Genomic DNA, 23,673 nt, shown 5'->3' with positions numbered 1-23,673 from the left:
TTGCTTGTTCCATCAAAAACTACGTATCGCTAGTTCTGTGCAGTGCACCTCTATACTGCAACAGGCTTTGATGTTAGTTCTGTGCAATGTGAGTAAAAGCTACAAAACTAATGATTTTCTACTAATGAAAAAGGGATAATTGAATAAAAATAATGTTATGGCTTTGTTTGCTAGGTCTCTTGCTAACTAACAGTTAAAAAAGAAGTAGCTTTGTGCGTTACTTTGAAGCTGATTGGCGTGGATTCAGAATGGCATTTACGAGGTTCAAAATGGCCGCCCTTGCCTACATTTTTGCTATGCTTTCTTCCTCGTCTATTACAAGAGTATATCGCCAAACTAGATTAAAATAATGGTTGGACTATACTAATTCGAGGTCGCAGATTACGAATTTCTACTTTTTATTGACGGATGATGCTTATTTATTTGAGATTTGGTGGATCAGAATTCGACACACATGTGGTCGAAAATTAGGGCGGATTAATAAAATGAAGTTGCATTTAGTAGTCAATAACTTTTGAACTAATTATCGTAGATTAATGAAATTATAGCTGGTTATTCTCCTAATTATTCCAAAGGAGGAGTGCAAAATCTGAGCACAACTGCTCCAAGGTTTTTAGCGCTAAAAATTTAAGGAAATGTCGTTTTTGCCCCTAGGTCTAATGGTTTGTTTACATTTGTTTTAACTTTAATAACAAGGTGAAAATTGCGCCAAAGTAATGAAACCTGGTATATTCTTGACCGCGAAACCTTCACGAACAATTGAACACAAAGTTTGTTGATGACACGCGAGAAAAACCAGAGTTATGATTGAAAAATCCAAGAGCACTTACATTGCTGTCGCTCCCTTGGGTGGCCAGCCGGAGAGAGTCAGTAGATAGGGACATAAAAATTGTGTTGGGCAATAAAAATTAATCAGAAATGAAATAATTAAAACAAGAAACTAAGCCCTGCCTGCTGCACCTAAGTATTGCAGGCTGCCGAATTAGAAAAATAAATGAAAATGACGTGGTCAAATAATTTTGTAAAGAAAAAAATGGGGGGGGAGTCTACCACCAGGGGAACCACGGCCAAGGGAGCGGACGGTTGCGGGATTTATTATTCTTAAATAGGGTACATGGTGCAATAATGTTTGTCTTGACTTACAATAATCTTCTTTTTCTTGATGTTGCATGCATATTTATACAATGTTTATTTGACTTGTCTTTTCTTGACGTACAATGTTTTTTTTTTCTTGCTGGTATCCTTGTCTTCCCGGTTGTCTTCTGTTGTCTTGTGTTGTCGATGTCTTCTTGCTTCTGGTATCTTCTTTCCAGACTGGAATGTAATAATTTTTTTTTCCTCTTATTTCTACCGGCTTCCACAGCCTACAGAGGTTCAGATTAGTTTATCTGCCTTAGCTGAATGACACGATTGTAGGTCTTCTTAGAAATATTATTCCTTCTCGCCTCTTTTCTTTATTCGAGTCTGTAATCCATTTTCCTAGCTCATCTTCATTTTTTACAAAGTGTTTAGTTCGTTTTTCTTTCCATTTACATGATACTTATGTACATGTATATATATCACATACCCGATCACGCATATATATGTTTACACCTTCACGCATGCACATGCGCATACCCTATATACACCCTTCCATTCCCTGATCGATTCCTACTATCTTGAATGAAGGTTTTTTGGGACTAGCGACTTGAATTTCGATCTTCGAGGCTTCGGGAAGACGTTTGATCTCTGCCTGGATGTCCTCCATTGCTTTTTTGTTGGTTGAAGTAATTCGAACACGAGGGCCCTGCGTTTTAATTTGGGCATTTGTGAGTTTGAAAGTAGCTGGATCAATGTTTTTTGTTACTGTCTCCATTATTTGTTTTGGAGTTAGCGCTTCATCTGTGCTTGACAGCAAGATGGATGACTCTCTTTCGGTGTCAATCGTTCGGGTCCCTTCAGCAGGGAGATGTTTCCCTACCACTTGTGAGTAGGTGGGCTTGCCCGAATGCTGGTGGGTTGTATCCTTCAGTAGTTGAAGTTGCGCGGTGAGTGCCTCTTTTTGCAATGCAAAGTCAAAAAGAAGTGTTTTCACTTCTTGAAACGCTTTCATTAGTTCTGCACATGTTGCAGATTTCGCTCCTTCACTTTGTGCATTCATAAGAGCCTTGTAAAAAGCTGTCTCATTGACATTAATATCATTTGTTATTTGACTGGTTTTCCTTGTCGGAGCCTCATCGCCATCACGGTTTGCGTAAGTGCTACTACTTTGTTTAGTCAGCCTTTGCGGAGCTTCAGCGACATCATTGTGTTCATCTTCATTCGTTACAGTGCTGTCGGAAGTTTCCTCATCCGAGTCCAAATGAAGTGGGCCCAGTTTCTTCTCTTTCTTGTAATGATGTTTCCCCGCATATACTGGTTGATCGTCTTCGCCCTCGGTGGGGTCATCGGTAGAATCCCAGTCTACATGTTCACTCCATGGATCTTGTGGATCGTTGGTACTGGGTAGAAATGCTTCAGAGGATTTCTGTTTGGCATCTTTAAGGAACTGTGCTTTGTTCAGCGTTTTCTTGGTGTTTGACGATGATCCCGAGTTGCGTGGATCTTCCTTGTTGTTGGAGAATTGAGCATCTCCGTTGTTCCTCCCGTGAGGCTTGGGCAACTGCGAAGTCTTTGTTTTGGTTGATTTCCCCATCTTCTTCATTTTGGGGCTGATTTACTAAGTCACTGTCTCGGATTACTTGACTTCTTTGTTGTTAAACTGTGGTTCTTTTATTTCCTATTGCCCTTTGAAAAATGCTGATGCTTCACTGCAAAGCTTTTTAGTCACGTGTTCTTACATCATGTGGTTTGTCTTTGATGCATGTGAACCCATAGGAATGTTCACAATTGCCCCTTTGCAAAACCGAGATGCTTCCCCGCAATGCCCAAAATTGTCCATATACGGAGAAGTTTCTTGAATATTGGTTGTCCCTGCTCTGGTGCCTTTTGCCTTTGCAAACTGTGAATGTCTACCGCATGGCTCGGGGTTGTCCGTATCCTATAGCCATTCAGGCTCTTTCTTGTCCACACTCTCAGTAGACTGTGACTCCCAACATGGCAGCCCCCATAGACAAAGGGTGAAAAACACTCAATTTCGCATGCAAATTCGAGCACTTCTACACAGAATACATGCAAACTAATGCTTGTGAATTGTTCCTCGGAGTCTGATGAATACGTTCATACAAATATTTTTCCTCTATTGCACTTGATAGGGGCAGATGGGAAAGGATTCTTTTGTCAAAAATAAGGTACTTGAATTAGCCAACGGTTTGTTTGCCCACGTTTAAGCAAGAAAATATGCTAATTGGTTAAATATTCACCGAAACTGCTGTTACCTTTATGGAGTCTAAGCTACAAGGAACTCGTGGGTGCAATTCTACGTCTCTACGTTTGGTATTTGGCAAGATGGGAACGGATTAAAAACACTGAATTCCTGCAATCGGGAATTGCCTATATGAGGCCCCACACGTGGGAATTAAGAATTGCTAATAATTAAGAAAATATGGTGTCAATCTTTATAATTTTGGTATGCACGTGTTCCTGGAACCTTCGCGAATCTATTTCAATAGTTTAGAATGCTGTAAAAGAGGAATTACTCACCCTTTTCAGCAAAAGATCAGGAGCCTTGTGAGTGCAGGTCCGGTCGCCTGGCCCCCTGGTGGCAGAAGTAGTAGATAGGGACAGTGGGAATCTCGTTAATCCATTCATGCGCGTCACTAATTAGATGACGAGGCATTTGGCTATTATTTTTTTTCAATTTCGTGGTGGCTTGTCGGCTAGGACGAAGGCCAGCCCGGATGAACGGGATCCAGCGCCTGGCAACGGGGCACCATCCAGCCGACAGATACCCCCACAAGAACTGAGTACTGTTTAGGGGCAGTACTACCCGATGCTGTTAACAGCTTCGTAGGAGGAGAGGTGGCGACGCTCGAACGCTAACTTCACCCATCATACGATGGTCGTCATACGGTGGTGCGCGCGGTAGCAACGTAGTCCCCCCTGTAAACACCGGATGGTTAATATCTTTATATCATTTCTGTTAAGGCCTAATTCTATTAAAGTTCTAAAGCTTTCTTCTGCCACACCCCCCTGAAATTTAATGTTATTGAGGAAACTATAGGAGGCTGCCCCATCACAGTGGATATCTGTTCGAGCAGAGATGGATCGTTATATTTTCTGCATTTAGCATTGTGAGCGTCTGAGAGGGGGATCCTGGTACCGACAACCTGAGCGTCGAGTACAACCATCTGGTTCTCCATTTTGAGAACCAGATCAGGAATCCTAACGCCCTGGTCAGTTCTGTATCGGGGCTCGACTTTTACGGTCCAGCCGACTTCCCCCAGCCTCTTGCCTGTGTATGTTACTATATTGTCATGCCTAGCTATACGTGTATTGTGTGTCCTGTGGCAGCCCTGAAGGATTTGGCCCAGGCTCTCGGATGAATTGCATTCGGCCCGGCATTGTTTGTCGACCTCACGGCCCCTCTTAGTACGAGTAAGGTTTGCCAATGAGTTCGATCGGACCTTCAACAAGTCAATGAACTCTTTACCCTTTAAAAATGTGGTTCCTTCACGGATCCAGTCACATGATCCAGGAGCGTCGGCCACACCCCTCAAGGCATACCCATCTGCATTATTATAATAACTTGAGTACCAAAATTTCTTGTTGTGTTTTGATGTTGTTATGTGGGTGTTCTTGTATTCGCAGAGTTGTGTGGCATGTACAACGGATCTCCTTATAAGCCTCATAGTGGAGGCGGCCCTACATGCTACCGAGGAGGAGTCTGCTAGAGCCGAATAACGTCGGAGTCGTAAACCGGGTATTAACATTCGGAGGCATGGGATTCCCAGTCCGCCATGAGATATTGCCCGTGTAGAATAAACCAAGAGGGGCATCATGTGGCAGGGCTAGCCATCGTCGTGTAGCTGCCAGCACGGAGGAATCTATCTTTAACAGGAGTTTAGCGGTAACCGGACCTAACACCAGCCGGTGGTAGAGTCGTGGAAGTAGATACTGTCTTAGAATAACTAATCTTTGTTGAGGCTTCAGGGCAGCTTTTGAGATACGTTGCAGCATGTCCAGAACTTCCTTATGCACGGGTGGGAACTCCGACCGGTGGCCTTAAAAGACACTCCTAGGTATTTCCATGTTGAGGCGGTGGTGGATGCAGCTATGTTTTCGGTTCCAATGTGGAATGTTTGATTAGTTAGGATTTTGATTTTCTTGTCCCGGGCAGACGGCTGTAGGCTGAGGGAGAAGCTTTTCTTCACATTAATGGTGAGTCCTTTACTTGAGAGGAAGTTCTGTAGCATATCCAGGCGTAATTGGAGGCCTTGGGGTGTGGAGGTCATGATGATGAGGTCATTGGCAAATGCCATGCAGTCCAATGGTAGCTCGTCACTTTGGAATGCGGTTCCACAAGTGGGCGTCTGCAGCCACTCGTCGATGACCATATTGAAAAGAAGTGGTGAGAGTGGGTCGCCTTGGCGAACACCACTTGAGGGATGAACCAATCGGCTATGGTTTTCGTACGAGAGAACAATCGTCGCCGTTGTGTAAAAGTCATTGATGTAACTAATGAATTCTGCACATAAACCTTTTAGTTCTAGGCCATGTATGATGGCATTGAATGAAACGGAATCGAAGGCCTTGGCGACATCTATGGAGGCCATGTATAGAGGCCGCTGTCTTCGCAAGGCCTCGTCTATTGCGGTTGATAGTAGGAGGATGTTTTCAGCACAGCAGTCGACCGTGATGAAAGCACGCTGACGGTAGTCAAATTTCACCTTGCGAACTACACGGTTTGTATATATTTTGTGTAACAATCTGAGTAGAATTGGTGAAATGGTTATTGGCCGGAAGTCGCCCGGTAGGCAGGCTTCGGCTTTCTTTGGTAAGAAAATTGTCCGTGCCTCTTGTAGGCATACAGGAAGCCGCTTAAGGCACATCAGCAGATTCAGCAGTACACGCAGTACCGTAGATGGTACTTGTCGTAGTCTTTTAGCGGATAGGCCATCGGGACCAGAAGCGGTATTCAGAGGAGGCATGACAGCCTTTATGTCTTGTGCGGTTATTATAGCTAGTGGATTGATTTCTATGGCACTATGTTGAGGGACATCTGGCTCGACATCGGTGGGAGTTGGTCTCTCGATCGTGTTCTGCCAGCTGTCAAGAAACAGATCAATATTTTCTACTTTTTGTTCTGGTATTCCATCCAAGGTTTCCCGGGCGCAGCGGCTTTGTTGCTTTTTAAACCTATGTTGTGTTTGAGCGCAAATGTGACGTCTCTGTTTCCTATGGCTACGGAAACCTGGATCCAGGGTTTTTCTATGTGTTAGTTGTCTATTCGGTCTATTGTCGAAGAACGTGTCGCGTATGTAGTTAATGTCTGTGTGTATGTTTGAACCATCAAGAAAACGTTTAGTGATTTCCCACAGCCAGGGTGCTTGGAAGGAGCGTGGCGGTTGTCTCTGCGTGAGGGCTCTTAGCTCCTCCAGAGTTTCAGAATACCAGTCCGCGTTATGCTCTAGTGAGGTAACCGTTTCCAGACCAATATTTTCACTATGACGTTCCCTGTTTGATGGATCGTCTTCGATTGAGTTCAAGCCCCCCACATTTGTATCTAGTTGTTCTAGGAGTTGTAGAACTAATGTTCTATATGCCGGTTTTCTTCTATGCGATTTGATCGAGTCAAATGTTCGGTCTTTAAAATGTTGGTGTAAAACTTCGTTTATGTTGCGGACATTCTGTTTAGTCAACTGAGCCTCAAGGTGGGCCATGAGGGAGTCTTCCTCTTTTGACCACCTGGCTTTGATCCTAGTTGTATCTATTTCCGCATTGAATTCCTCAAAATGCTTTCGGCGTCTATGCAAGCCCAGGCCTGTCTTTGAAGAGAAGGACCGTGCACACTCGGGACATGTGAACCCCTCACCGCCTTGAACAACACGCGATTCGCTCGCTACCACGTCAGCCGGGGCGGATGTTGCCACAGCCCGAGGGCAGCCAGTACTGTCGTTGACAGAACCGGCCACGGCAACAACACTTGAGATTCCCTGGCCCCCCCCCGTCAGTCGGGACGACTGAGATGGCACCCCAAAACTCCATCTCCCCCGCCTGAGCGGAGTTTGCGATCTGAGTGTCGCCCTCCACATCTGAGGAGTCAGAGAACCTGACCCTCGGTCGAGCCCCCGTCGATCTTTGACCTGGCCGCAGATGGCTCTGCTGCCGGTCCTTCAGCTTGGCGCCCATACCACACGAGACTGACGGCAGGAGGCCACTAGATGGGTCGGGCCCAACCCCCAGTGAAGCCTCCCCTGCTCGTAGGACGGATGCCAGCCGGCCAGTTCTCTTCGCGATTTCACCCCGCTTGACCCTAATTGCCGACCTCCTTCGCACTTTCCTTCCGCCGCGGGTATTAAGAGCGCCCCCGGGCGATGCGATAGGTTGGTCAGAATCGTACGAGTCATTCACAGGACTACTTTCGTTAGATGAACAGGGGGGATCAGTGATACGGAAGGTGGGATCCTTGTCCGAATTGTCTGTGTGACTAAACTCCTCTGAGGAAGTGAGCCTTTCAACAACCTTTGGTGCCGTAGCCCGTTTTCCCCTTCCTTGGATGCTAGTCGAGCCTTCAGATCCACACTCTACTAAGGCTGTCTCTTGGGATGCAGCCCGAGTATGTCCACCAGAGTGTTGAGCTCTGTGTGTTTCCTGAGTTTCCTGTGCCCTCTCTTCCAGCTGGCGTTTTTCTTGAAAGGGCACTGATTCTGAGTCCGTGTTTTGAGATGTTGAGTCCGTGTTCGTGTTTGCATGTGGGGCTGGATGTTTGGAAGAGCAATAGCTACTCCAGCCGTTTACCCGCGCTTTCTTGAATATTTTCACGTTGACATTCAGAGCACTGGGCAGAAATCACATTGCGTCAGCACCGTCAACGGCCCTCGCAATGCTTTGTTTTAATTAGACAGTCGGATTCCCCCGGTAGGTGCCAGTTCTGAGTTGGCTGTTTTCTGCCGTCCAAAGCAAGAACCTCAGGCGCGAAGCCCACGGAAAATGCACAGCTGTGGCTTTCCACAGGAAGGTCCCGACGCTGGTCCGGGCTCGGCCGCACCGCTTTTTACGGCGGCGCGCCTCGCCCAGTCCCGGTGCAGTGCCGTTCCTGCTTCTGGACGCCAGCCCGACTGGCTCAGCCCTCAGAGCCAATCCTTTTCCCAAGGTTACGGATCCGTTTTGCCTACTTCCCTTACCTACGTTGGTCTATCGACTAGAGGCTGTTCACCTTGGAGACCTGCTGCGGATGTGGGTACGGTCCGGCACGAAAATCACACTCCCTCACTCGGATTTTCAAGGGCCGACAGGAGCGCACCGGACAGCGCAAGAGCCGCACTGCTCTACGGAGCCACCGTCCCTATCTCGGGGTGAACCCATTCCAGGGACTCGATCTCCTTACAGAGAAAAGAAAACTCTTCCAGGGGCTCCCATCGGCGCCTCCAAGCTGGTTTGCGTTGCCGCACTGGGTCCCGAAGGGCCGATCTCCGTAGCCGGGTTCGGGACTGTTAACCCGATTCCCCTTTGGTTGCAGCAGGGCGTCTCCGATTCACAGACTGAGCTGCACAAACGCGCCCGCTTCTGAAAGGATTTCTCCTTTCCCTAAGGACCGACTGACCCATGTTCAACTGCTGTTCACATGGAACCCTTCTCCACTTCAGTCCTCAAGGTTCTCACTTGAGTATTTGCTACTACCACCAAGATCTGCACCAGCGGCGGCTCCAGGCGGGCTCACGCCCGACACCTTCAGCACCCACCGCTGCGGCCCTCCTACTCGTCGCGGCTTAGCACCCCCACATTTCGTGCTTTTCTGCCGGCGACGGCCGGGGATAGGCGCGACGCTAGAGCGCCATCCATTTTCGGGGCTAGTTGCTTCGGCAGGTGAGTTGTTACACACTCCTTAGCGGATTGCGTCTTCTATGGCCACCGTCCTGCTGTCTTAAGCAACCAACACCCTTCATGGGTTCTCATGAGCGTCCCGACTCGGGCGCCTTACCCCGACGTTTGGTTCATCCCACAGCGCCAGTTCTGCTTACCAAAAGTGGTCCACTTGGCACTCCCATCGCAGCGGGAGGTCTCAACCCAGAAGGCCTCCCGTACACCCATTGAAAGTTTGAGAATAGTTTGAGGACGTTTCGACCCCAATGCCTCTAATCATTCGTTTTACCAGGTGTGACTGCTCTCCCATCGAGCGCCAGCTATCCTGAGGGAAACTTCGGAGGGAACCAGCTACTAGATGGTTCGATTGGTCTTTCGCCCCTATACCTAGGTCGGACGATCGATTTGCACGTTAGAATCGCTTCGGACCTCCACCAGAGTATCCTCTGGCCTCGTCCTGCCCGGGCATAGTTCACCATCTTTCGGGTGCCAACGTGTGCGCTCTCGCTCCGTCCCGGCGACGAGTGAGCGCCTGGGACGGGCCGTTGCTGCTCCCTTTTTCGGACCCCTGTGCGGTACGGGATCGCAACGCAGCCCGCAAGGGGCCTTCACGATTCATTGTCACAAGTGTCACAAAGTGTGACACTTTTGTTCGTTGCTGCAGTCATTGGAAATGGCTAGGGATCTTTCAAAACAGCTACAAGAACTCAAAGACGAGCTAAGGAATGAATTCAAAAACTTAAAGGAATCCCTTGAAAGAAACATGCGTGCGGAAGAAAGAGGGCTCCGGGCCGATATTGATGACATGAAGGAAAGCATGAATTTCATAAGTAAAAGCCTTGACGATGCTAACCAGCGACTTGATGCTACCTTGACTGAGAATAATTCTCTTAAGAAAGAAAATGAAGTGCTCCGGCAGCAAGTTCGACCATTGGAGAGGGACCTGGCTGAATGTCAAACCAGTCTTGTGAAATCGGAGCAGTACTCGCGCAACAGAAACCTTGAGATTAAGGGCGTTGCGGAAACTCCGAATGAGTGTTTAACCGATATCCTCGCTAAAGAAGGTGCGGCCATCGGTGAACCCGTCTCCGCCAGCGATATAGACGTAATTCACAGGGTGGCAACCAAAGACAAAACAAAGAAGAACATTGTTGTACAGTTCATAAAGCGCGAAAAGCGAGACAAAGTCTTAGAGAAGGCAAAGAAAACAAAACTTACGAACAGAAACCTGGGTTTGTCACTGGAAGCTTCTGAAACAGAAGCAAATTTGCCTGTCTTTGTAAATGGACACCTTTGCCAATTTTTGAAGAGATTGCTTGGTATGGCAGTTGCGCGCAAGCGCGAACATGGCTGGAAGTTTGTATGGGTCAAAAAAGGTGGCATTTTTGCCCGTCGCGATGAAGCGTCAGCCGTTGTGGCAATAAGACGCGAGAGCGATCTGGACAAGATTGCTGCGACAGGATAAGAGTGCGCATGCTTGGCGCGAGCACTAAGATTTCCCAGCATGTGCAAACATGGCTACCGATTGTGTGCTACCTCAGGACATACGCGGTATCACAACTCAGAATCCAGACAGGCTTTTTAAGCTTTTTCATTTAAACGTAAGATCCATTCAGTATAAATTTGACGAAATTATCACCCTTTTAGAATCATGCAGTGTTAGATTTGATACACTCATGTTCACTGAGACTTGGTATGGTGAAAACTCGGATCACTTTATTTTACCGTGTTACAATCATTTCTTTTTAAATCGGAAAAATTGCAGAGGCGGCGGAGTCTCCATTCAGGTCGCTGTACCAGGTTTTGAAATGCTACACGAATTTAGCACCGTTACCAGTGATATTTTAATCATTTGTATTGGGAAAAATAAGAATGTGTTCGCTGTGCTGTACAGACCGCCAAGCGGCAATCTCGTCACGTTCTTAAACTTCCTTGATTCTTTACTTTCTTGTGCCAATGAAAATGGATGGTTACTAACAATAGGCGGTGATATGAATATCGATGTTCAAAAGGTCTCAAGTCGGGCGAATGACTTTTTGTTTATGTTGCAGAGTAATGGTTTTCAGAATGTTATAGCAACGCCAACACGCGTTACTCTTTCAACTGCATCTGTGCTGGATTTATTCATTACTAACTTAAATCCTAATAACGTTTTCTCTGGTGTCATAAACCGTGACATCAGTGATCACTTACCTACATTTTGTATGCTTCAGCGTAACTGCGCATTGAAACAAAAGGAGTGGCCTGAACTCACGTACCGGGAAATATCATCTATCACGTTAGAAAATTTTAGGGATAAGATCGCTCAAACAGACTGGAAGGAAACATTTACTTTTGAAAACAGCAACAAGTGCTATGGCTCATTTTTAAGAATCTTCAAGAAACATTATTTCGAGTCTTTCCCATTACGCAATACCATAAACAAAAAAGGTTGCGTAAACCATGGATCACACATCAACATATCAAGCTTATTAAGCATAAGAACAAACTTTTTGACAACTTTCTTAAGTCACGTAGCATGGAAAAATTACAAGAATTTAGAATGTTTCGAAATAGGTTGAATAAAGATATAAAAAGATCAAAAAGCGAATATTACAAGCGTGTATTTGACAATTGCTTGCGTGATAGCGGCAAAGTGTGGAGGATAATTAACGAGGTTTTAAACAAGAGCACTAAAGATGCCACGATTGACAACCTTGTTATACATAACAAAAAGGTTGGTGGAAAGGAACTAGCTAACCTTTTTAACGATTTCTTTGTTGAAATTGGCACCAGTACATACTGTCATGAAGCTGCTAATCATATTCCGAGATTATTCCACACAATGTACTTACTGCCTACATCCATCGCTGAAGCAACAACATTATATCAGGAGCTTAAAAATAGCCGTAGCCGTGATGTAGATGATCTAGAAATCAAACCAATCAAATACGTCATAGATTTAATTGCGCCAGCGCTTACACATATATAACGTCTCTCTTTCAACGGGGATTTTTCCAAACGACATGCAGGTAGCAAGAGTTTCAGTAATCTACAAGAATGGTGACAAAAATTGTTTAGGTAATTATCGCCCTGTGTCAATCTTGCCTGTATTCTCTAAGGGACTCGAGAAAGTGATTAATTCTCGCAGTGAGAAATTTACTAGAAAATATAACCTCTTAACGGACTACCAATTTAGTTTCAGAAAGGGACGCTGCACCGAGACAGCACTTCTAGCTCAGAAGGAAGAAATATTAAACAATTTTGAAAATAAGTTAATGACATTGGGTATACTCTTAGACTTTAGCAAAGCCTTCGATCGAGTCAACCATCCGATATTGTTAGATAAATTAGAGCATTATGGGTTTCGTGGCACAACACTACAACTTATTAAATCTTACTTGAGTGCGCGCCATCAGTACGTCGAACTAAATAAGCATAAATCTCACCTACGGTCTATTAAATTTGGAGTTCCACAGGGTAGTATACTGGGACCAATTCTCTTTCTTTTCTATATTAATGACATTGTAAAAATATATCAGGATTGTAGATATGTTATTTATGCCGATGATTGCTCGGTGCTCGTTAAGGGAAAAAACATTGATACTGTAAGACAAAAGGGAAGTGAGTTCTGTCACAACTTGCAGATTTGGTGCCAGAACAATAGGCTAATTCTTAATGAGTCAAAAACTAAGTGTGTGTTGTTTCGCACCCCAGGTACCTTAGAAAATATAGACGACCATATTGCTCTCGGGCCATTCAAAATTAAAATAGAAAAGTTTGTTAAAATTCTAGGTGTCATTTTTTCAGAAAACATGTCTTGGAATGAACATGTGAAAACTTTACTACCAAAATTCAGTAGAGCCGCCGGTGTATTAAGCCAGAACCGTCGCACTTTTCCAGTCAGCATTAAAAAGATGTTATATTTTGCCCTCTTTAACTCTCACTTACATTACTGCATGCTAATATGGGGAAACACGACAGCATTCAACTTGCAGAAACTCTTCCTTATTCAGAAAAAAGCACTTAGATCAATAGAAAATTCCTCGTTTTTAGAACACACAGAACCACTCTTTCACAAACATAAAATTCTAAAAATCCACGATATATACAAATACAAATTATTAAGGACCTATAAAAACGCCACATTAGGTAGGGCGGAACTATTCCAAGAATTATCAAATCTCAGGAAAAATACAATTTCCTACCCATTCCGATATCAACCGCCATACTACGTTCCCTCCTCGCGCACCCATTATGGTAAAGAAAAACTTGACTACGCCCTGGCAACTACACTAAATGAGCTAGACCGGAAGGGTGTGAACGTTCTGGCCCTTACTAACAAAACCTTATTTCACCTGTTTGTTTGACTTTATTGAAACTGCTTATGCTTCTAATTCTTCTCGTAGTTGTGATTTGTGATCGGACTGCCTGATCGTTTATTTGATGATATGTTTATATAACTGAATCAAGATAATAAATCGTCGTGTCACAGCTGTTGTACGCGTGGCTAGAGCTTAGTCAAGCTGCACAAATGCAGCTTTTTTCTCTGGCCCCCTATTTTCGCAGTAACAATGTACTGTCTGCGGCGAAAATAAAACTTGATTGATTGATTGATTGATTGATTGATTGCGCCATTGGGTTTAGACAGACCCATTGACTCGCGCACATGTTAGACTCCTTGGTCCGTGTTTCAAGACGGGTCGGGTGGGTTACCGACCTACTCGCCGCAAACCACGATAGCGCCTCCGCGGGAGAATCGCCCCGCTCGCCGGCCAACCCGCCGCCACGGGACCAACCCGGACGACAGGAGACAAGCTTGCCCAGCGGGTTCTCCGCTCCGTTTCCGGAGGGCGTCATCGTTCGGGCCTCCCGACAGCCGGGAGAAGCCCATGGGGCCTGGACGGGGTGACGAACTTCTCGTGCACGGCGAGGTATAACTCCCGCGAGCCGTCCCCGAAGGGACGGGTAGGTCACCTCCATAGCCGGACTCAAAGTCGTACTTTTCCCATTGACCCGCGTCCGTCGCGGCGTTCTACCGGCGGTGGGAAGTGCGCACCCTGGAGACCGCGTCTGCGTGCCAGCAGCCGGAACAGCCCCCCGAAGGGGGCCGTTTACCCGACGCCGCCAGCTCCGCGGTCTTCCGGAGACTGAATCCCACCGCTTTCGAGCTTCGAGGGCCCACCCGTTTTACTCTAAGCGGTTTCACGTACTCTTGAACTCTCTCTTCAAAGTTCTTTTCAACTTTCCCTCACGGTACTTGTGAACTATCGGTCTCTCGGTCATATTTAGCCTTAGATGGAGTTTACCACCCACTTAGGGCTACACTCTCAAGCAACCCGACTCACGGGAGGCTTCATCCCGGGCGCGCAACTGCAGAGGCGGGCCTGGCACCCACTCTGGGACAAGCCCCTGTCAGGGGCACTTGCACCGTCGCAAACACACGAGAACGTCGCCTCCCATACACCACATTTCCCGACCGCCTGCAAGGACGGGGGATTCGGTGCTGGGCTCGGTCCCGTTTCGCTCGCAGCTACTCGGGGAATCCCTGTTGGTTTCTTTTCCTCCGCTTAGTGATATGCTTAAATTCAGCGGGTTGTATCGCCTGATCTGAGGTCGACAACGGATACATCGCTTTCGCCCATTCCGGCACGACCGAGTATGACGCCCTGCCACGTCCTTGCGGATGAGGCTGGCAGGCGGCACAACGCCTGCGCGCGTGCGTCATACGAGCGGTATGCCGAAAACGACTCGACACGTTCGAAAACCCAGCGCCAACCGAGTACGACGCCCTACCACGTCCATCGCCCAACACGGAGCTACTTATAGACGAGGCTGGCAGGCGGTGAACCGCCTGCACGCGTGCGGCGCACGAGCAGTTGCGTGGTAAGCGACCGTGTCTGAAGCCCCAACACCACCGAGGCAAAGATCGCCTTAGCAGCGCGCCGCTTCAGCAGGCACCGCATGGACGACTAAAACCTGGCGGGGGGCATCGTCTCGTGTAGCGTCGCCCCTGCCCCAACTGGAGTGGCCCAGTCTTTAGGGGACAGAGACTGCGAAGCACTTTGACCGACGGCGGACTACGACGGAACGCGTCAGCTCGGCCAACGCTCTCGAAGGAGACATTTTCCGTTTCGCGGCAATTTCTGCGCCGTGCCGTGCTCTTCTCGCTCGCAGACGGCGCTATCGCGTCGAGCCGCTTTTGGGGGCCACCCTTCTCCCCGCTCCTCGCAAGAATCTCCAGATTCCTGCTACGAAGCCCGGAAGGGGCGCCCACACAGCTTCGGTGACACGAACGAGCGACCAGCTCTGGAGCTCGACGTACTCCGAAGGCAAACAACGCAAATTGCGATCGCTTCCGACTCTTTCGCAAACGTGCGCGCTACATGGCAACGGACGTTGGCACCTCCTGCTTGGACCGCTCTTTCCCTGCAGGTATCCGACGCCATCCTGCGGCGGTCTTGCTAGAGGCGCGCACACGTCACGCTGCAGTAGATTATAATGCCTCGTTTCCGTCTCTACGAAGCTTTGGCACAACGGCTCGCCACCGTCTCCTTCTCGTGAGGTCGCTGGCGCATGGCATTAGCGCTCAACGTACTGTCCATGATGCCGACGCGGTCAAAACGAGTCGACGGACGCACGTTCCCTGTGCGCCGAAGGCTCTCTTGATATGTGATCCGACCCTCAGACAGACGAAGCCAAGGGAAGACCCAAGGCCGCAATGTGCGTTCAAAGAATCAGTGCTCAGTGTGTCCTGCAATTCACACCAAGTCTCGCAGCTGGCTGCGTTCTTCATCGACCCGAGAACCGAGTGATCCACCGCTTAGAGTCGTGAAAAATAGTTTGTTCAATTCAGTACAGTACAACCAGGGTTTCAGGCACGTGGCGTCTCCCTGTGTGTACTTTCGAAGAGCGCCTTTCGGCGTGTGCTCTTTCGGCGTGCGTACTCGCGCAGCTCTCCAAAACCACTCGGCCAGTGCCAGGGAGGGGCTTTCTGCGCCGGAGCCACAACAAGTCTACTTGAGGCGGAAGCCGAAGCGAGCAAGGGCTTGGCCGCAAGTGCGTTCGAATCCGGGACTACGGTCCCTCGTCTGTCCGTACTTTTCCTCTTTCGACGTGCGGCGTCTTCCCAAAGCGCACAAGTCCGCTAACCGCAGAACGCTTCCGACGTAGCAAAGCCGCGTTTCCTTGGGTACTTCGCAGCAACGCCGCCTTTCCCTCGGCGGCGGGCAAATAGCCTGCAGACGTCGTCGCATTGAACCGCGATCTCGACACCTCGCGCGTCACGAGCAGGAGCCGACCGGCAGCCGCCGGCCCTGTCGGGCTCTGCGGCATTTGCCGCGGAGGACGGGACAGCGCTTTAGGCCACGGTTCCTTCCGTACTTGGCAGCCGCACCCTCATACCGCCAGTTCCATGACCGACCGAGCGCCACTCCGTTCCTTTAGTACTTGGGCAGCAACAAAGTCGTATCGTTACTCCATACTCGCCACAGGAAGCGACCGGCAGCCGCCAGCCTTTTCAGACTCGGCAGCGTTTGCCGCGGAGGACGGGAGAGCGCTCGCACCACGGTTGCGTGTGTACTAAACGGCAGCAGCTCTCGACCGTCAGTTCCTTGACCGACCGCACGCTTCGCCGTTCCCCTCGTACTGGGCAAAGCAGCAGGTCGGGTCATCTTACTCCCCTTCCGCACAAGAGCGCCGAGGCGGACAGCAACCCCACCCATTGTGCGTTACGCCGTTTCTACCCGCGGGCGCGGCCAAGCCAACCGTGCAAGGTTGCAGCCTGCGTCCACTGGGCGCAACAAATTTGGCACGGGGCGCCCCTCCAAATTCAGTCAGTCCTCCGCATGTTCGGGTATAGCCGTCCCCGCGTCCAAGCGGGGCCAGCGGCGGAAAGCGTCGGGCGCAGCGAGCTGCTTCACCCACACGGGGTTGAAACAATGGCGCTCGTCACCCTTCACAATCCGGTAATGATCCTTCCGCAGGTTCACCTACGGAAACCTTGTTACGACTTTTACTTCCTCTAAATGATCAAGTTTGGTCATCTTTCCAACAGACCGGCGCAACCGAAAGGCCGCGCCGGACATCGGTCCGAAGACCTCACTAAATCATTCAATCGGTAGTAGCGACGGGCGGTGTGTACAAAGGGCAGGGACGTAATCAACGCGAGCTTATGACTCGCGCTTACTGGGAATTCCTCGTTCAAGGGGAACAATTGCAAGCCCCTATCCCAATCACGAAAGAAGTTCCACGGGTTACCCAGTCATTTCAGACAGCGATAAAGACACGCTGCTTCCTTCAGTGTAGCGCGCGTGCGGCCCCGGACATATAAGGGCATCACAGACCTGTTATTGCTCTGTTTCGTGCGGCTAGGAGCCCCTTGTCCCTCTAAGAAGGTTGTAAGGTGCTGGGAACCCCGCACCTATTTAATAGGCTAGAGTCTCATTCGTTATCGGAATTAACCAGACAAATCGCTCCACCAACTAAGAACGGCCATGCACCACCATCCACCGAATCAAGAAAGAGCTCTCAATCTGTCAATCCTCCCAGTGTCCGGGCCGGGTAAGTTTTCCCGTGTTGAGTCAAATTAAGCCGCAGGCTCCACTCCTGGTGGTGCCCTTCCGTCAATTCCTTTAAGTTTCAGCTTTGCAACCACACTTCCCCCGGAACCCAAACACTTTGGTTTCCCGGAAGCTGCCCGCCGAGTCATTTGAGTAACTCAGGCGGATCGCTGGTTGGCATCGTTTAAGGTCAGAACTAGGGCGGTATCTGATCGCCTTCGAACCTCTGACTTTCGTTCTTGATCAAAGAAAACATTCTTGGCAAATGCTTTCGCAGTAGTTTCACCTCTAGCGCCGCAATACGAATGCCCCCGTCTGTCCCTCTTAATCATTACCTCGTATTCCAAAAACCAACAGAACAGAAACGAGGTCTTGTTCTATTATTCCATGCAAGTTTATTCAGGCGACTCGCCTGCGTTGAGCACTCTAATTTTTTCAAAGTAAAAGCACCGGCCTTCTCGAGGCACACAATGAAGTGCACCAAGAAAGGACCGGCATGATGTTCAGTCCGAGCCGTCGCATCGGGTAGATGCACTACTCGTCTGGAACTGAGATCCAACTACGAGCTTTTTAACTGCAGCAGCTTTAGTATACGCTATTGGAGCTGGAATTACCGCGGCTGCTGGCACCAGACTTGCCCTCCAATTGATCCTCGTTAAAGGATTTAGAGTGTACTCATTTCAATTACGGGGCCTCAAAAGAGTCCCGTATTGTTATTTTTCGTCACTACCTCCCCGTGCCGGGAGTGGGTAATTTGCGCGCCTGCTGCCTTCCTTGGATGTGGTAGCCGTTTCTCAGGCTCCCTCTCCGGAATCGAACCCTGATTCTCCGTTACCCGTAACAACCATGGTAAGCAAGTAACCTACCATCGAAAGTTGATAAGGCAGACACTTGAAAGAAACGTCGCCGGCTCGTGGCCATGCGATCAGCACAAAGTTATCCAGAGCCACCACACAATACGGGCCGAAACCCGATCGATCTTGGTCTAATAAAAGCACCCGTCGCCCAAAGGGCTTCAGGCTCACTGCATGTATTAGCTCTAGAATTGCCACAGTTATCCAAGTAGGAAGAAACGATCTAAGGAACCATAACTGATTTAATGAGCCATTCGCGGTTTCGCCTTATTTCGGCATGTACTTAGACATGCATGGCTTAATCTTTGAGACAAGCATATGATTACTGGCAGGATCAAACAGGTAATCGTTCAACTGCGCGTCCAGCCTTTCAAGCAGGCCGGACGCCAATTTTGCGATGCCGAGGCCACCTTCAGGCGCCCCAACACGCTTCGTTCTCGCAAAGTGTAGCACTTTGCACAGTCCGAGACGACGGCGTTCGAGCTCGCTACGGCGCCCTCCCCGCAGGTCCGAGTATCGCCACGCGGCAAGAAGCACGCAACATTCTCGATAGACTGGTTGTGTCAACTCGATCGCGGCTTGCGGTTTCTCTCGAGCCCGCAGCACTGGTGGACCGACCGACACTTGCAACGTAGCCGAGACGGCAAAGCCGCCAGGCGACAGGTCACGCCCGCACATTCGGCGCTTTCGTATTTGACTCGTCCGAGGACGATGGGGAACACACCTCGATATCGTGGAAAAAGTGTCGTCCGACAACCAGCCCCTAACGCATCAAGCGGATCAGGCTGTAGACGTCAGCTGTGGGATCCACGGGAGCGATACCGGGGACACGCTTGACGGGCACGAAACCCCGCCGCACATCAAACACCCAGGTCGCTTTGGGGGCGACTGCTCTCTGGGACCCCCATATAATAGCAGCGATAAGTACCCAAACCTCCATGGGGCCGAACTCGTGCCACTTTCGACGAGCGTTTGGCGGAAATCGTGCCGCCTCGTAACGCCGCGAGCAAGATTGAAAGCTTACGTCGGCAGCACAATGACGAAGTCCTGAAAGCGCAGCGCGTCCATCGAATGTGCGAACGGCAATTTCTCGCGAATGGCCAGTGCCGTTTCCTGAACGATCGCCTTTCGGTCCCCCTACGGGGCGGCCCCCGGCCGGTCGATTCGAGGAAAGCTAGCCCGGCCCCTTCGCCATTTCCGAGCACGAGTGCGACCAGCGTGGGCGGCGTGCTCGACGCCCCGGCTGACATCGTTTCGGACTGTGTCTCTTCGAGCGCTCGCGCCAACGTCGCGGGGCCGACGACGACGCCCGCCCGGTTTTCTCCCGGTTGCCGGCGTGCTATAGTGCAGCCCTCTGCACGGTGACGCCGACTCAGTAGTGGCCGTGCGGCGGCTTGTACGCCAAAGTTGCGTGAAAGGCGTCGAGCTCCCGCCGGCCCGGCTCACGTGGTTTCGGACTTCTGTCGCTTCGAGCGCTCGCGTAGCCGTGCCTGGGCACGATTCTCGACTCCGCAACAGTGCGCGGAAACAACTACGAAGACGCGTACGCCGAAAATCGCACTGCGGTTCAATGTCGGCCGGGACCGTATGGCCCCTTATAATGGCAGCGACAAGTGGCCAGACCTCCATGGGGCCGTACTCGTGCGACGAGGCGGCGTACTGCGCCGAGCCGAGCGCCAATATTTCGCTTTGGCGCGGCTGATACGAGCTCTCGCGATCGCCGCGGTACCGCCGCTCACCGATTCAAGGCACGCTAGCGCGGTCCCCTTCGCCATTTCCGAGCACGAGTGCGACCAGCGCGGGCGGCGTGCTCGACGCCCCCGCCGACGTCGTTTCTGACTTTGTCTCTTCGAGCGCTCGAAGCCCTGTCGGGCCGACGCAGACGTCTGCGTGGTGTTTCCACGATTCCCGGCGCGACACAATGCAGCTGCGTGCAGGATGCCAGCGATCCCGTCGTGGCCGTGCGGCGGTGTACACGCAGAAGTTTCGGGAAGGGTATCGAGCTCCCGCCGCCCCGGCTGACGTCGTTTCGGACTTCGCATCTTCGAGCGCTCGCAGCGATGTCGAGGTGGGCGCCGACGTCTGCACGGTTTCCAGTGCGCTACAATGCAGCAGTCTGCCGCGCGACACCTCTTGGTTGCCGAGGCAAGCACGGCGATTTCCTGAAGTGAGCGCATTCCGCCCAGGCAGCAGCGGGCTTTGCGCTTTCGGGAGTGCTCTTGCTGTAAGATTTGAACGGGTGCAGCTGCACGAAGCGAGTGTATTTATTTTCTCTCTCTCTCTCTCTCTGCCTTTGAGGCGACTGTAATATTAATTTAAATGCAATTGGAGGCGGGAGCAACCTGATGAGAGTAGGTTGACTTCGGCACGCCTTGTAGTTTAGAAATTGCTTTCAAGCTTTGAGGACATACACCTTAGCGCCATCTGCTTCCCCGTCTCTTTGGCACTTGATAGTGTGTGCTGCATGCTCTGCATTCTTAAGAAACACGCCTGTTTGTCTCCCTCTCTCACGTTCTTCTTTTTTAGCTGCTCTTGTAGAAGCTGCTATGCTCTTTACTCGCTGTAAGATAGAATGCTACCACAAGCCAACAACCTATGCGTGTATTTTTTCTCTCTTCCCAAGACGTTTCTGCCATTACTCACTGGCTCTCGTTCGCTCGCGCCATCTACCTTTCTTTCTGTATGGCGAAGTCCGTAGGTTTTCCTAGTTCCGTACACAGATGGCGCCAATGCGTTTTCGCACCAGTTTCGAACGACCTGGCTGTACTCACGTTTCCCACTTAAATGTTTCAAATGGGGATAGCGAAAGGGGTGGTCCTTTCTTCTTGTGCAAGGCTGAGCTTTCCAGCTGCGTTTAAGCTATGCTAGCATGTGTGCGTGTGTATGTATATATATATATATGTGTGTTTGTGTGTGTGTGTGTGTGTGTGTGTGTGTGTGTGTGTGTGTGTGTGTGTGTGTGTACATATATATATGTATGTGTGTGTACATATACATATACACACACACGCGCGCGCGAAAGTGGTAAAGATTGTGAGGTAACACTTTTTTAATATACAATACCTGTGCTTCACATGGCGATTCTTCTCCCCCCTCTGTTTCCGGTTGGAACGAGTGCGCAGTCTTTTCTATATTTATTTTTTTTTCATTCACTTCTCTGTTGCTCGTCTTCGTGCATGGGGCACGCTACCTAATTCTACCGGTCGATTCTACACGGTGCGATCCCTCCCGGCCTGTGCCGTATCAAAATTTTCAGTGGGCCTTGCGGTAAATGAAAAGAAATGAAGGAAATGCGCGTGGTATATTACACTTGCGCACGGGCTTGAAACGAAGGCCTCAAAGAAAGTCACCTCGAGCGGCCGCATTCAGACGGAAGTAAGCATTCCCCTTGCACGTGTTTTCCGCTCGCTTGCTCCGTTTTCTACGAGGTTGCCGTCGTTGGTTTGGCCTTATAAACAAGCTTGCACTCGGGTCTCGTTTCTACGCGACAGCGTTTCGTTAACAGCGAAAGACTGAGGCGTCGCGAGTTTATTCGTCAGATAGAGAGCACAGAGTCTCTAGACAGGCTGAATTTTACAAAATTGCCCACGCTGTTGCTGAGGTTACCAATGTCGGCAGGGCGCCCACAAGGCAGTAGTGCAATGGAGTGAAGTGAAGGACATCGCTTCTCGGCCTTTTGGCTAAGCTCGCTGCCCCAGGCCGAGAAGACTTCTTCAAGAGTCGACATCGTCACCCCGGAGGCCGCGTCGGGACCACGGCGGACCTCCAGGAGTCTACAAGCGCCTGCCGACCAGGAGCAACCTGCCCGCGCGCCCGCCTGCCCCGGCCGAGCGCCATCTGCTGAACAGCGGAGCAAGCCGGTGGGCCTCCCCAGCGCCTACCGAGCAGCCCATGATCACGGGAGCCAGCACCTCTGCAAGCGCCCCCTGTCGAGCCGCCGGCCAACCCCCCTGACCACAGGAGAGCCAGCGCCACCTGCTGAGCCCCTCCACAACCAGAGTGCAGCGGCGTTTCCAGCGCCTGCTGTACACCACGAGCACAACTAGTTTTTCACCATGAATCCCGGAGGCCACGCTCCCGGCAGCCACGCCCCCCAAGCAATGGACCAAATTTGTGAGAACTTAATGCGGGAGAATTGCTTCACGTTTGATGCCCCTGAGGGCGATATATCTGTTGATGACTTAATTGATGCCATTGAGGCGACTGCGGGGGACGACAGCGTCCTAGCATTACAGCACATGGGCGGCTCGAAGTTCCTAGTCTGCACGAGGAACGCCGCACAGGCGACTAAGCTCATGGTAGCCGAAGGCTTCCATGTAAATCACACCAAAGTACCTGTAGACGCTGTCGGCCCGCCAGTCACCTTCGTGAATGTGTATAGATACCCGATTTATATGTCAGCTGATACTCTATCTCTTGCTTTGCGACCCTATGGCAAAATCAAGAGTGTTGCTTTTGCAAAAGTGGCTAGTCGCCAAAATAAGCTTAATGTTGTCCGGGTAGTCAGAATTGAAATGAGCAGGCCGATCCCAAATTTCCTAACGGTCCATGGCTGCAGGATAATGTGTGAGTACCGAGGCATGCGGCGCGTCTGTGCGAGGTGCGGTGCTGACAGCCGCATGGCCACAGTATGCACTGCGCCGTATTGCAAACGTTGCGGCACTTTTGGCCATGAAACCGAAGGCTGCGAAGAAGAATGTCATAAATTCGGGGGCAGCCATGGTACCAAAGCCTGCTTCCGCGGAAAAGCGTACCCTAAGTCTTATGCGGGTGCTGTTGGGCGATACACGCCCACTGAACAAGAGCAGGCCAGAAACACGCAACTGAGCCAGGGTTTCCCGCCGATAGCAGAAAGCTCTTGCCACGAATGCAAGTTCTTCAGCTGAGCAACCTAGGCCCCAAAAAGAAATCGCACGATTTCTGGCTGGGCGCAGAAAGCACCCCGACAAATGACAGCGACATAAGCCCAGATACAACAGTGCGGCAATCGCGAAACGCCATTCACGAAAAGAGCCACGATAACGAAATGAAAGACGGCGCGCCCCGCAATCTAGACGTCACAGTGACAGATAGCACGCGCGAAACAAGCGAGCCGCTATCAGCATAACAAACAGCAGACTCAGAAATCGAAGGCGGCAAAGAAAAAACAAATGACCACAAAAAACCCACCCCCGGGCGGAGCAACACCTTTGAAGATGCCCCAATCGTCAGTAGCGGGCGGTACGACATCCCGGAGGATAAAGTGCAGAACGGAAAGCCCCCCCCCCCCCCCCGAAGTACCAAAAACATAGAGTGTAGGAATACCTACTGAGGGACCAAAGACGGAACCCGCACCC

General features: G+C 50.1%; 2 non-coding genes across 2 annotated transcripts; both read right to left on the bottom strand.

The window, feature by feature from the left end:
• Nucleotides 1-15,600: 15,600 nt before the first annotated feature.
• Nucleotides 15,601-15,753, bottom strand: LOC142567868 (5.8S ribosomal RNA). The gene has a single exon (XR_012825274.1). It is a non-coding gene; the product is annotated as a 5.8S ribosomal RNA (ribosomal RNA).
• A 1,137-nt stretch (nucleotides 15,754-16,890) lies between these two features.
• LOC142567879 (small subunit ribosomal RNA) lies at nucleotides 16,891-18,682 on the bottom strand. Its single transcript, XR_012825283.1, has one exon. It is a non-coding gene; the product is annotated as a small subunit ribosomal RNA (ribosomal RNA).
• Nucleotides 18,683-23,673: the final 4,991 nt, after the last annotated feature.

This window comes from Dermacentor variabilis, unplaced genomic scaffold, assembly GCF_050947875.1.
Source record: "Dermacentor variabilis isolate Ectoservices unplaced genomic scaffold, ASM5094787v1 scaffold_14, whole genome shotgun sequence".
Lineage (NCBI taxonomy): Eukaryota > Metazoa > Arthropoda > Arachnida > Ixodida > Ixodidae > Dermacentor > Dermacentor variabilis.
The sequence above is the reverse complement of the archived record's forward strand: the minus strand, read 5'-3'. Positions and strand labels throughout refer to the sequence as shown.